Raw genomic sequence first — 15,418 nt, 5'->3', positions numbered from 1 at the left:
CATCCATACAAAAAACCCATTACCTATTTCACGTCAAAACACCCACACCCATGAAAATCCCCAAATTCCATATAAACACATGAACCCTAAATTGAATGGGCTTGTAGAAATCAACTATGTTTATGTAATTAAAGGCTACAAATTGTATGAATAACATGCATATGCAAAAACCCATGAGCCATTTCAGACCACAACACCTAAAATCATGAAAATCCCCACACTTGCATAGTTCAAAATTTCAACTTTCATAGGGAGATTAATGTAGGGTTTGAAATTAATTTGAATGGGAAGCAAGGGTAAAAGAGTCTTACTATGGTTGAGGATCGATGCTTGGAACCTGAGAAGTCGCTTTCGAGCTTGAGGAATTAAGAGCAATCGACCGCTGCTACCGTGGGGAGTCCAGTGCAGCAATCCAACAACAGCTACCCCCCCTTTTTTTTTTATGAAACAACAGTTAACTCTAAACTGTGTAAAGAAGGAACCATATAACTTGATCTTCTCATCATCGAGTACCATATTACTCGCTCAATATAAAACCGAGTTCCATAATTTGGACCGATCGAGCACCAATCAAGTAAGAATCAATTCTTACAGACAACTTTGGCTAGAAGCATTTTCATGGGTCACAACAATACTCGCTTTCACGGAGAGCGAGTACTTAATTGTTACTCGCTTTCACGGAGAGCGAGTACTAGCTGGTCATATTACTTCAGAAACCAGTTACTACTCGATAATCTAGTTATCGAGTTACTAATGTAACTCGCTACCTGTAAAACCGAGTTTTATAATATGACCGATCCAAACCAATCGGATAACAATCAGTTATTTCAGACAATCATGGCTGGACTAATGAATTCCTTGATTGGTCACGCAGTAATCAAATAACAATCGATTCTTACAGACATGTTTTGCGTAATACTATAGAACTCGCTTTATCGGAGATCGAGTACTATCTTGGAAACATTGTACTCGATTTTGCCAGTAACGAGTTATTAATGTTACTCGATGCCAGAAAAATCGAGTTTTAGTTGATAAACCTTCCACTACATATTACAACGCAGCCTGCATGTTTTTTCCTATTGTTAGTTGCAGCTCAGTTTTATACACCAGCTATGTTCTGTTTATTACAATGTTCATGAAGCAACAAGTGCACTGCATGCAACACACTTGTTGCTTTTGAGATTGCCTCTGCTATAAATATGAATGCAACAAAGTTGTAGAAGTTGGAAATGATACTAAATAGCTTAGTGAAACCCCACTGCAATAACGGAAATTTACATGTAACTGAATTGTTTGCTTGACCGGCTTAGTGAAACCCCATCCAGTACATAACATTAATGCCACTAACAAAGTGCATGACTACATAAGTACAAAAATTTAGTATCAACTTCTAAGCAAAAAATGACCAATATAATTTGTCTTCTCATCATGGGCCCGTTCAACTGGTGTCGTTCGGTTGCTTCCAATTAAAGAGGTAGGGATCATCCTGGCTGCGCAATGTATGTCCGTTATCAGCCATCCACCTTGGTTGCCGTACCTACTGTAAATAGTTTAAAAATGTTATGTACACTAGACTTATATAAGTTACTAACATGCAACATAGCCACAACAAGAAAAATTTTCATGACTTACGACGAATAGTGTAACAAAACAATTGAACAACCTCATTTTCCTATACATGCATGAACACCAATGTTTGTTTCATGACTAGTCCAAATCCTTACTATGGCAATAGAGAACAAAGACACTACTATTGAGTTCTTAATAGCGACAATTTATATGACAAAAGTTGTAGGAGATATATGACCTTTACCTATGATGCAGCTCCACCGCTAGTTGACTCCGCATTTTGAGTAGGACATGTTCTACGGTTGTGCCCCTTTTGGTGACACAACCCACGTCTTGACTTGGGTCTATTCTCGATCCATAGGGAGGTCGGCAACTCCCTATCATTCTCATCCATCTCATTGCGGATTTGTGTGGACTTTGGCCGACCTTTGTTTCGGATCAATTGCGGATTGGGCATCATTACTCTAGTTTCTTCTGGATCCGGCCATGCTAATTTGTCTTTCAACAGTTGGAATACCAGTTCGTAGCTATGGTACCTATGACTCTCGCTACAGCAAAGATCAATGAACTGCTGCGCATCGTGCTTATACTTAGCACAAATTGCTATTACGTGTGAACACGGCATCTTGTATGCTTCCCATTTTCCACATGTGCATGTCATACCCCAAAGATTAACCCTGTGCATGTGTTGTCTGCCCCCATTACTTAGAGGATTACCCGGTGTGTCAACCTGATATAACCACACTTGTGTGCACATCCGTGTCACCATATGGTCCTTTGCCTTCGCTTGGTTTTTTTCGAACTTGTCCATGGCATACTTGCACCATTCTTGACCCGCTTCCAATTGCTTTAGAGTGAGATTACGACGAGCGTCAAAGTAGGAGTTCACTTTGAAAATGGTGTACCTTACCATTGTCGTGATTGGCAAGCTGTGTGCACCTTTCAGTACTCCATTAAAACACTCCGATAGGTTGGTTGTCATTACTCCGTATCGATGCCCTCCGTCGTGTGCAAGTGTCCACTTTTCTTTGTTTTCATTTTCCAAGTACCTGTGTGCAGCCGGTTTGACATTGCAAATTAAATCCAGTGTGGCCTGAAACTTTCTAACTTGATTTGCACTTGCTGCCCTCCATACCATGTTCTTCAACTCTGGAATTTTCCATTTTATGTTAACATTGCTAGCTACATGGCGGAGGCAATACCGGTGATGGGCCTGGGGAGGCTGCAACCAAGTCATCCTTGTGTCATCAAAGCAGGCTTTTATCCCTGAATGTCGGTCAGAGATGATGCAAAGATTTGTCCGGTCCGTAACAAATCGTTTCAGGCATGCCAAGAACCATCCCTATGTCTCCTTGCTCTCACTCTCAACAATGGCAAACGCGAGTGGATAAACCTCGTTGTTAGCATCCGTTGCCATTGATATCAACAACTTCCCCTTGTACTTGCCATAGAGGTGCATTGCATCAATGCTTATTACCGGCCTACAATACTTGAACCCTTTTATACATGAACCAAAAGCCCAAAAGGCATAGTTAAATATGCAAGTTCCCGGCACACTACGGTGGTCGCACTTCAACTGTGTCACTGTGGTTGGATCTGCATCTTTTAACGCTGCCAGGAACCGAGGCAATTCTGCATATGACTCATCGAAATCACCGTAGATGGCTGTAACGGCTTTCTGTTTTGCATCCCAAACCTTATAGTGAGACGCCCAATGGCCGTGCTTCACATGAAGAAGACTACGCAGGGTTGCTACTGTTCTTGAAATGTCTTCTCGTATGTATGACTCAAGTGTGATGGCAATGAACTTCGAATCCATCATCCTTCCATCATGATCCACTTGGAGTGACGAGCAAGTGTAGGGACCCTTACATGTTGTGATCATCCATAACTTGTGCCTTTTGTTGTAGATAGCTCGAACTGACCACAGACATGCATCATGTACACACGTTATAACCAGTCTCTCGGGGTCTGACTTCATGTACTTAAATTTTTTATTGAGCCCAACGGAGAACATGGTTAGCACGTGCTGAACTGCAGCTTTATTCTTGAATAGCATCTACTTGCTCGGTTCGTCCCCCGGTGGCCAACTCAGCAGACCTATTTCCAGGGAAGGTGATGGGTCATCAATGTCATCCCATGTGTTTGACGTGAACCATTTGGGGTTAGGGTTCGGATTATTTTCTGGTTGTAGTTCATCTAACAATTCTGGATTCTCTACCGGTCCATCATTATCAATGAACTCCTCATACAAATCTCGAGTGTCATCCATTTCGGTTGCCTCGTCCAAGTAGGTTTGGATATCTTCATTTCGGTGAGTATACCCTTCATCCTCATGGGTATGGATAGACCCTAACACTTCGGCGTCTTCAGTATTGTCCATAGCAACCCCATTCCATGGTTGACAGTTGTAGGGCAAAGATGTCTCGGGTGTAACTGAAAGGTACACAATGGTTACAGGAACCGATTCTTGCTCTCCAACTCTACTGGCATATTGTGAACCCCCGTCGACATTGAACCCAACAGTGTGGAGAGTTATATACAAGTCAGAACCTATGAATTGCCCTGCCCGCTTTATCACTCCCCACATTATATATGCATCATTGTCGCATTGTAACGAAATTGAATTGTAGAACACTTGGGTACCTACTAGTTGCTGCGGAGCCCGAAATACAATGGAGATGCCGTGGGTATCCTTGTCTAACCCCATAGTTGACATTATCTTCCGTTTAAGTTTTCTCGCGTGTATCCCACGTTTCACTTCAATAAACGTCTGATTTTGGTTCGGACCTCAGTATGATAGCCCATGCAAATCATTAATATATGCCTCCCCGTTGTAGTAAACATAGAAGTAATGTGGACTTATAACGGACCTGAACCACAAATAGTAATAATTGTATCATGCTGCGTAATATTGTGAAACCATAGGCTAACTATACATGCCCTATGTTTGGGTGTTCATGTAGGTAAACAAATGTAAGCAAATTGTGCTAAACATGCTAAAAAATACTATTGAATTATTATATCGTCTACTCCATCAGACTTCATTTTGATAACGAAAATGTTTGCACAATGTGGTCGGGTTTCATATTGGATATTGTTCAACAAATGAGAACTCAAAAGCATTGCAAATAAGCGAGATAATTCCTACCATGCAATATGTACCACATTATTATGTTCATATACCTCCCATTGAAGACCCACAACATTCAAATAATTTATGTTCTTAAAAATTGTACCACATTATTATGTTCAAATACCCCTTATTGAAGACCCACAACATTCATATCATTTGTGTTCTCAAAAATTGTCCACAACATTATTATGTTCAGATGCCCCCATTCAAGACCCACAAATTGAAAAAAATCGTGTTGCTTTAAATTTTTATCAAGTATTATTTACCTATTAGGAGAGATGTTGACAGAATGGAGAAGAAAAATGTTCACACAATGTCATCAAAGGGTTTCATGTAGGATATTGTTCAACAAATGAGAATCCAAAAGCATTGCAAATAAGGGAGATAATTCCTAGCATGCAACATGTACCACATTATTATGTTCAGATACTTAGCATTGAAGACCCATAACATTGAAATAATTTGTGTTCTCAAAAATTGTACCACATAATTATGTTCAGATACCCCCATTCAACAACCACAACATTGAAAAAATTCGTGTTGCTCTAGAGTGTTATCAAATATTATTTACCTATCAACTGAGATGTTGACAGATGTAAGGTTGAATTTATTCAACCATCTAATTGGCTTTATTCCGTGCCAAATTTGCTTGTAATTCAGCATTTAGTAACCCTGTATTTAGGTGGGTTTGATGTAAGGGTAGTGAGTGAGATAGAGTGAAGTTTGCTCAAGAGTGTGCAAGAAAACAGAGACTCGCGGCTGGGACTCGCGGGTGACTCGCGGCTGCAAGCCGCCAGAAGCAGCACACGTGCCAAACATGCTGGAAGATGAACAGTCATGCTAGCTGGAGCACTACAGGACAAAACAGGACAACTGGCCATACGGTTATCTCGCGACTGGATCTCGCGACTTAGTCAAGCCGCGAGGTCAAACCGCGAGCCACCCCTGTTTTGTAAAAACCTGATGTTTCACATTCCTCTCCACTCCAGTATAAATACCCCTATTACCCACGATTGAAAGAGAGTTTCCAGAGAGAATTTTGAGAGAGAAACCCTAAAGAAAAACTAGATTGATTCACACACAATCTATACCTTAGAGACTCTTCAAATTCCTCAACTCTCTTCCTCTCCATTGTCAAATCCTTGAGAGGCATTATACCAAACCAGGTTCTCACCATCATCATCATTGTGAGACTGCTGTTTGGATTTCTGGGAAGCAGTTAGGAAGGAGCCAGTCTTCATTGGTTGATGCTACGGTCTAGTAGCGGAATCCGGGAAGCTAGAAAAGATAAAGGTTCGGCGCAACCTCGTTGGAGCAAGAAGCTTGGAGGGTCTATTGCTGTCCTTGTATCCCAACTATATTTTCTAGTGGATTGATTACCGCTTGGAGGGCGGCGGAGAGGTTTTTCGCCGAGGGCTTCGGTTTCCTCTTCGATAACACATCGCGTGTTGTCTTTGTGTTTGCATCTTCCTTCCTCTCTATCTTTGCCTTTTATTTATCTGCTGTGGATTTTAATCTGTTGTGGCTTAGATAGTATTTAATCAATTTCGTATGATAGCATATGTTAAGTTTCCGCACACTAGTTGTTTGACATATTGCTTGAATTGATTAAGTTGTAATTTGGGGGTTTAAACGTTCAAAGGTGTTTTTGTACACGTTATTGAACTTTCAACAGAACAGAGAAGAAGTGCACTTGAGGGAATTAGTGTGCTTCGTGCAGATGGTTAATTGAACTTGAAGCTGGCACTAGTTGTGACACAACGGTTGCAATCTCAGACTGGTCCACGTCTAGAATTCAGAATGACAGTGTCAAATAGCGTTTTGGTAGTGGTCCCAAAATGTTGGGCGGGTGGGGGGTATGTTATTCTTGAATAGTACTCAGCTCTGAAGAAATTGAGTCATATATAACTTGATTATACAGAAGCCGAGTACTATTAAAACTATATACGTCATCCACAGTACTTGGCCCTGCACAAATCGAGTTACCTATAACTCGATTCCATAGAAACCGAGTACAATTAAAACCTCGTACTTTTGCCAGTAGAACGCACAGTGATTCTGAAATGGAGTTTAATACAACCCGGCCCTGAGGAGACCGAGTATTATTTACTTCACCTAACTAGTCGTTGGGGTAGTTGTTTATACTCGCCATTTATAAAGGCGAGTTATATTGTGTTACTTGATTTGTGGATAATCGAGTATTGTACATATTACACTTTATATTAAATGACAGCTTCCTCTCTTTCTGGTTGGGGGTATTGGTAGAGGAAAACATTCAGACAGGGAGAAGAGAAGCCTCCTTCACTTCTAGAGGTAACATGCCCACTTTTTTTGTAGTTGTCATTAAATAATTTACTACTGTACAGACGAAATGCTGATTATGCAATTGTTTGTCAGATCTTTGAACAAGAAACGTCAACGTTGCTGCAGTCCACTGGCACCTGTTGGTAAAGCAACATGGTACATGTTTATCTAATACCTCAGTTTCGAAACTTGGTAAGTTCTAACCCCAGCACAACTAATACAGTTTTAACATACAGTGTTGTTGTACGAACTCTTTTAGGGTGGCAGATACTATGTCATTTTCGTTGGTCATGCTTCTGGCATATACAACAATTGGGCATAAGCAAGTAGACAAGTTCATAGATTCACGAACGCCGAGCACAAGTCATTCAAAGATCGACGAGAAGTAGAATCTGCATACATAGAGTTCATGCAATGTAATGGTAGGAACGTGCTGTATGGTGCTTCCCAATCGTGGACATATCCTACCATGTCGCCATCAAGCCCGGGGGGGGGGGGGTGTCTCAAAGCGAAGGAACCAGCTATTGCGATGGTGACGTTAGGAACAGATTTTTGAGGTATCAGTTACACGTTGCCATTGAAGAGCGTGACCACGCAAGGAGGATTGCAACCTTGAGTACTAACATGCTAAGTGAAGTGGTAGCCCATGTTATGGGCAATGAGGAAGTTCATGATTCGACACGACAAGGAAGCACAAAATGAAGGTGAAACTATGGCTCTTGCTTATGGCATTTATGAATCTAGTAATACTAATGACATGTGTTTCTATGCCCCCTATGCCTCAAGTTTGCAGTATAGATGGGCTAAAGTGTCGTTGAATAGCATTTTTGTTTCCCTTTTGAACGTTAATTTGGAATCTGTCTTAGCATGTTGGCCTGTAATTGCTTGTATTGTTGTTAAGATTGGCTAGGTTGTTTTGGTAACTGTACTTGGCTTTGGATAGCCAATAAGTATTTTCTCTATATATTTTTTGCGTAGGTCAAAAAATACACTTGTAATGAAGAAGTTGCGAATATAACAAGCAATAGGTTGGTTGTCGTAACGCTAATGTAATATACCCCGTGCCGGTTATGATTTTGCAGCATGACATTGAGCCATCTTGGAACATAAAATCCAGAACTGCACACCACCTAGCAATGAAACATGTATGGGCATTTGCCAAACTGTTTCATTACGTAATATGCAGTTATACGACCTTTTTTTTTTTTTTTTTTTTGAGAAACTAGTTATACGACCTTAACATATAGAAATGTACATTTCCAAATAAATTTAAAGATACTTGGGAAGAAATAGACCATTTCATTCCTTACTTCGACAGAATTGATCATTTGACTCAGCATCTACTCCAAGTATGTTGTATTTAGTAGTTTTAATCCCTGTTTAAGTGCCTAATGAAGGAACTCAATTATTTTTCTTTCTTGTTGAAAATAGTATAACAAAGTAACGAAAAAGGAATGTACTATTTGCTAAGTTGCTAATAAAATTATTTAAGAAATTCGAAAATCTAAAATGAAAAGGTAAAAGGGGGAAAAAATTTACTCAAAAAATAAGGTATATATATAGCCATGAATATCAATCCACCTGAATTGTGATTCTCACTTATTTGAATGCAAAAACATTGCCCCAATATCAGAAGACCTTATCCGTGCAAATCATCTACAAAATACATATAAATGGGATAGACCAACAATTGTAAGAAATCCTTGCCATTAAATTTCCACCTACACACCACCAAATTGAAACAAATAAATAAATCACAACCTATGAAAACCACAACACATAAAACGAAAATGTCAATAACAGAAGGACAGATTAGAGTACCCACCTTTTTTTCTTTTTTTGTTCCACGATGGCCTTCTTTGCAGGTTTCTCTACCAATTTTTTTTTTATTTTTTTTGGTTTGATAGCAGAAATCTTGGGCTCTTAACGTAGCAAATTTTTTTTTTTTTTTTTTTTAAATTTTAATTTGCAGATGAGACATGAGGATAAGGATAGACAAAGTCAAATAATATTGTAACTGGTAGACTCTAACTGTTTCATGATAATGGGGAGTTAAATATTATTTTCTCTTTTTTATATGAGGAGAGTTTAAACTTGTACGTAGGTAAAAGAGTGGATGAATTTTTTGAAGTTTTTTTTTTTTTTTTTTTTTTTTTTTTTTTTTTTTTTTGGGGTATGATCAAAAGATAATTGTTGTGATAATCGGATTGAGATAAGATTATGCTAACATTGACTCTTTTTTTTTTTTTTAATTAAAGGTAATTGATTTTTATTTTTTTTTCAATAACGGCAGATGTGTGTGTTCTTTTTTGGTTTTTTTATTATAATTTTTTTTTTATCAATTATCATGGCAGATGTCTTCACAAACAAATGTGTTTGTTTTAATGAATTTTTTTTTTTTATAAGTGAGTAAAGTAATTTGAATACTATCAGGAGAGTAATCCTATTTTGTAGGCAATGTTTTAGTGCAAGTTAGAGATGTATTTTTACTTGATTATCCTTCATTCAATAGTCACAACTTAAATATAGACATTAAGGACATTTTTGAACTAAAAAAGGGGGAATCCAAACAAGGGAAACCCCTTAAATAATACCATACATAATCTTAAGAAAACCTAGGGTTGAGTACAAAATGTAAAAAACTCAAGTAAATACTAAATTTTATAATATTGTATTTTTTGAGATTGCCCCTGACATTCAGGGAAAGAGCTAAACAACTAATGAAAATTATGAAATACCCTTAATTGAATAAACTTATCTTTATCTCTAATTCATAAGAAGTGGTTTAAACTCTTAAATTGATAAAAATTGAAAACAAACAATCTAATGAAAAAAGTGAAATTGTATATAAAAAAAAAACTTTGTACCACGTTTATATTTTGAAAAGACAATAAATAAATAAAAACTATCTTAGCCGGTTCTCTGTTTTTTCAAGTTCAAAACATAATAATAATTAAAAAAAAACACTTAACATGTTTGAATTCCACTCCCACATTGTCATATATTATTCCTTTATTTTTTATTTTTTGTCAAACAATTGAAGCAATGAATCAATTAAACAAATAAGTCATTTGCATAGTAGTAAGAACAAAAATTACTGGTAACTTTTTTGTAGTGTCTACTATGTACCAAGTCTGCCAACAAAATCTAAAAACGATTCTATTTAGAATATGCATGAATATAATTTGTATGACATTGGTCAACCATACCATCATGCATAATTTTTCATCACATTATTCCATTTAAATTCTCACCAAGATTGTGCACATTCTATATGTTCTATGTTGATAACTCAAATTCTCTGTCCATATAGTAACTTTAATCCCATTTCAACTTTTCTCTACACCTTTTCATGATTAATATTTAAAGTAAACATTTTTGTATTTTATGGGAAATCCAGAACCTTTTTGACATATATATATATATATATATATATTTTAAATCGTAAACTCATAACTCATTCAGCCAACATATAAATTAAAAATGTATTACCTATATCTATATCTGCCCCTATAGAAATAGGAATGCCCAATGGCACTTCAAATTTCTTTCGACACAACTCCGAATGGCGCTTCAAATTATACTGAACATATGCTCTGGCAGCAATATATTTCTTTCCACACTGCTTACATTTGCATGACGGCTGTTCTTTGTCTTTTGTCGGAAGCATCTCAAAGTCACGCCAAACAATTGAAGTCCTCCTCCTCTTGTAGACTTTGAGCTCAGCCTTTGCCTTCTTTGGCTCGGGAAGGTCAGCCACTTCATCAAATTGGGCATCAAGTGCGTGTGCGTGTTTTCCTTTTTTCATCATGTCAATAGGAATCATCTCATGACTTTCCATCTAGACCAATTTAAAGAAAAATTATTGATAAGAAATTTAGTAATTCTAAGAAAAATTAAGGAATGACAAATGAATTTAAAATCAACAAAAGGCACAAACAAGAGCATTGATTAGTACTAAACAGTCAACATTAAAGTGAGTATGGATCTGAAATTATTTTATCTTAAGATGTCAGAAACAGGAAAAACTTGAGAGGAAATCAGGAGTTGTTAAAAGTCTTATAAGTGTAAGCACAAGCTCACTCGAAAATGAGCACTCTAATTAATAAGTTGTTTGTTATTTTAGTAACAACATTTCTTTTATGATAATTTATTTACAGATTTACAAGTGACAAAAATTGCATGTAATTAAACTTCCATCTTTTATCAAACAAAAAATAAAATAAAATCAACATCATAGCGATTAACAACACAAATGAACGGATCTACGATTATTTTGTTTGAAGATGACAGCTACAAAGAAATTTGAAAAGAAATAATAGAGCAAGACCCAATTATTTTAAAATCAACATAAAAAATAAACGAAAAAGTCTGCTATAAGTACTAAAAAATGGACATGATGATAATGATTAACACAGTAAACAAAATCAACATACTAATGAATCAATTTCATTACTAACTAAACAAAACAAAAATTATGATGGACACAAACGAATGGATCTACAATTATTTTGTTTGAAGATGACAGATACAAAGAAATTTGAAAAGAAATCATAGAGCAAGAGAGAGCTAGGACCAGGGGACCATCCCTCCAATTTTATTTTTAAAAAATAAATCTTTATATATATATATATATGTATATATATATACATATATATATATATATCTCATTCTCCAAATTCTTTTTAAATTTAATAGTTGATAAGAGAATTTAAATCCTAAATGACTCATTTGAAAATACTAGAAGGTATTAATTAATTGGGTTACAAAATTCTTAGCTAAATTTTCCAAATTCTTAAGCAGCAGTTTTTCAACAAATACCTATTCCCTAACTACAAGAGCAATTTAATAAAACCTAATAAAACTAACTTTCTTCAAGTCCAATCACCTTTAAGTTAATTGGCATTTTTTTTTATTTATCTTTCTAATGAAGATAGTCCTATTTAATAATCTCTTTTCCATTCAAAATGTATTAAGAACAAAAATAAATAAATAAAATAACATATGGTCATCAGAGTTTTGGTGTTCTTTTTTTATTTTTTTTTTCCATTTAATAATATAAATTATATAATAATGATGCATGACATCCAAACAGACAAATTTTTTGTTTAAATATTTTTTACGTAAAAATATTTGTATGTGCATTTTTTACCTTAAATTAAATTGTGCAAGCAAATCATATGTGAATATATTGGTGTAACATTTATTTGTTTGATTGTACTCCTTGCTTGTGTTCCATAATAGTCTATTTTTTATTCTTTTAATCTTTCATCTATGAGTTTTTCTTTTTTTATCTTAGTCCTTATATTTTATGACTTTTAGTTGTATGTAATATTTGTTTTATTACGTACTATATAGTTGATATAGCATATAAAGAGAAGTAAGAAACTATTTTTCATTACAATTTTAATGCCACTTCTAAAGAATATTTTGGCTCCGGCAATGATATGAAAGAGCAGTGGGAGAGGGATGCGGACCATGACTCTCATACCATTTAAAAATCCCCCTCTCCCTCCTATATTGTTCCATTCGATATATAATTAATTGCAGCCCCCTATATTTTTTTAAAAATGTACCACATTTGTTTAAATGACTCATGGATATATTTTAAATGACTCATGCAAGACCCAATTATTTTAAAATCAACATAAAAAATAAACGAAAAAGTCTGCTATAAGTACTAAAAAATGGACATGACGATAATGATTAACACAGCAAACGAAATCTACAATTTAATGAATCAATTTCATTACTAACTAAACAAAACAAAAATTATAATGGACACAAACAAACGGATCTACAATTATGTTGTTTGAAGATGACAGATACAAAGAAATTTGAAAAGAAATCATACAACAAGACCCAATTATTTTAAAATCAACATAAAAAATAAATGAAAAAGTCTGCTATAAGTAGTAAACAATGGACATGATGATAACGATGAACACAGTAAACGAAATCTACAATTTAATGAATCAATTTCATTACTAACTAAACAAAACAAAAAATTTGATGGACATTATGTCCAGGACATATATACCTTGCTGGACTAGATTCGGTGGTTGAAAGCTGAAGAAAAATAATAGAGGGCAGCTACGGTTTTGAGGAGAAGATAAATTAAAGGGGTCACCTCCAGATTTGAGGGGAAGAGCAAGTTTGAGAGACATGTTCAGGCTAGGGTTTTGATTTTATACTGAAGAATGAATCTGTAATGTAGTGTACATCAAAGAGGGGCGGTTGGGTTTTTGAGGAGAAGAAGAAGAAGAGACACAAAGAGAGTAAATGGTTGACGACAGAAACTAAGAAACAGTCTTGAGATTGAGAATTTCAGAGAGGCGTGAGGCCAGGTTTTGTTCTGAGGGGAAGATGTATCTAGACACAGTACTCAGTTATCATATAACCTAGTAACAATACTCGCTATCTATATAGTCGAGTTCAATTAATACTCACAATCTATAAAGCCGAGTTCCATAAATGCTGACCGATCACATACCAATTGCACACCAATCGTTTTGTACAGAGAAGTTTGCGTGGACACATGCCATTTTTGGTTGTAAATTACTACTCGCTTACAAAGAGATCAAGTAATGATACTCACTACCTTGATAGCCGAGTTCATCAAATACTCGCAATCTCTAAAACCAAGTTCTATAAAAGCTGATCGATCACACACCAATCACACACCAATCGTTTTGTACAAAGAAGTTTGGGTGGACTGATGCAGTTTTTGGTTTAAAATTACTACTCGCTTACGAAGAGATCGAGTTAAACAGACTGAGAAGTACTCGGTTATGGTATAATCGAGTAACATTACTCGCTATCTAGATAGCCGAGTATGCTGACGGATCACATACCAATCGCACACCAATCGTTTTGTACAGAGAAGTTTGGTTGGACTCTTGCAGATTTTGGTTTTAAAGTAGTACTCGCTTCCAATGAGATCGAGTACTAATTGGTCATGGTTGGAAATGTTGTTTATTCATACTCGACTATTATGATGCTGATTTTATAGAAGTACTGGGTTATTTTATAATCGAGTAATTATACTTGCTACTTGTATAGTCGAGTTATATATAGGACCGGTCCAACACCAATCGAATACCAATCTTCTTTTACAGACAAGTTTTTTCTTGTACTCTTTTCTGATTTTCCACCAATCAATACTCTACTACTGTGGTGTCAAGTTATATAAGTAAACAACTGAAGCAGTTTTTGGTAATTTATTCATAGTCCTTTAGAGAACATTAATGCGAGTGATAGACCAAATGCAATCCACCAACTTTCTGCGGTATTTCCACAATTTTTGTTTTTTCTTATTTTCTTAATTGAATATCTTTATTCAACTAAGTTCAAGTAATTTATTAGTTATTAAAATTATCTTTTACTCAACCGTTTAATTGGATGAAATCATCTTGAATGGGAATTTTTCTATATAACAAGAGCATCTTTTTTGTAGGAGATAGCACACCATAATACTATAAGTATTACAATCCTAATTATTATTCAGATTATGATTACTAATATGTAATAATATTGAATATTGGAATTAAATGAACAAAACAATATAAAGAGAGTATTTCATTAGGGGGAGATAAATAGACTGAACTGGAATTTTAGGAAAAATATCTTCTCGATCTCTTTCCTTTTTTTTACTTCCCCTTTTGTTTGTTGCAATTATCTCGATACGCACATATAATGCGTAAGGCTTAAACTAAAAAAATAAATTATGTTTGTGGTGATTTTAGATAAAATAATGTTGTTTCAATTATAGCAGAGCATGTCAACATGTTATAAATGAAACTGTGCTTTTACTCTCTAGTGTTACTCTATATTAAAATTTTTGGTTAATAAATATAGATGAATTAGTCAGTATTTTGGCACAAATTAAAAACATTTTCTATGTAGTCTGGACCATCTTAGGACTGATCATTTTGGCACTAAGATGGTTGTTCTCTATAATACCAACTTTCCTGTTGAAAACAAGGTTGCCTCTTGACCCATATTCATCGTCTAGACACCATCAATGCTAGAGTGGCAAATTTTTTTGTTTGTGGTTCCCGAACATAGTTTATTTGTTAGTATTTAAACTTAAGGCCTATCTGAATCCTACCTCAGGTGATGACTTAAACAAGCGAGTTGTTTTATTTGTATGAGCTACGAGTGACAGTATCATATGAACAATTTTGCATATATCAAAAGTTCACTTTCCAGTCTCACTACAGGTTAAAAAATTTGGTACCAAAATTGGCCGTATGTACTGTTTTAGGGTTACCCTTTTTATTGACCAATATGATATTGACTACCTTGGATCGAACTTAGAAAGCGTTAATAACCCACCTACTTGATGCAAATAATTACTTAATATGTCTTGAAGTATAGCAATGCCCCTCCTATCATATAATATAATAT

This window comes from Quercus lobata, chromosome 11 (assembly GCF_001633185.2).
Source record: "Quercus lobata isolate SW786 chromosome 11, ValleyOak3.0 Primary Assembly, whole genome shotgun sequence".
Lineage (NCBI taxonomy): Eukaryota > Viridiplantae > Streptophyta > Magnoliopsida > Fagales > Fagaceae > Quercus > Quercus lobata.
Note: the sequence above shows the minus strand (reverse complement) of the source record.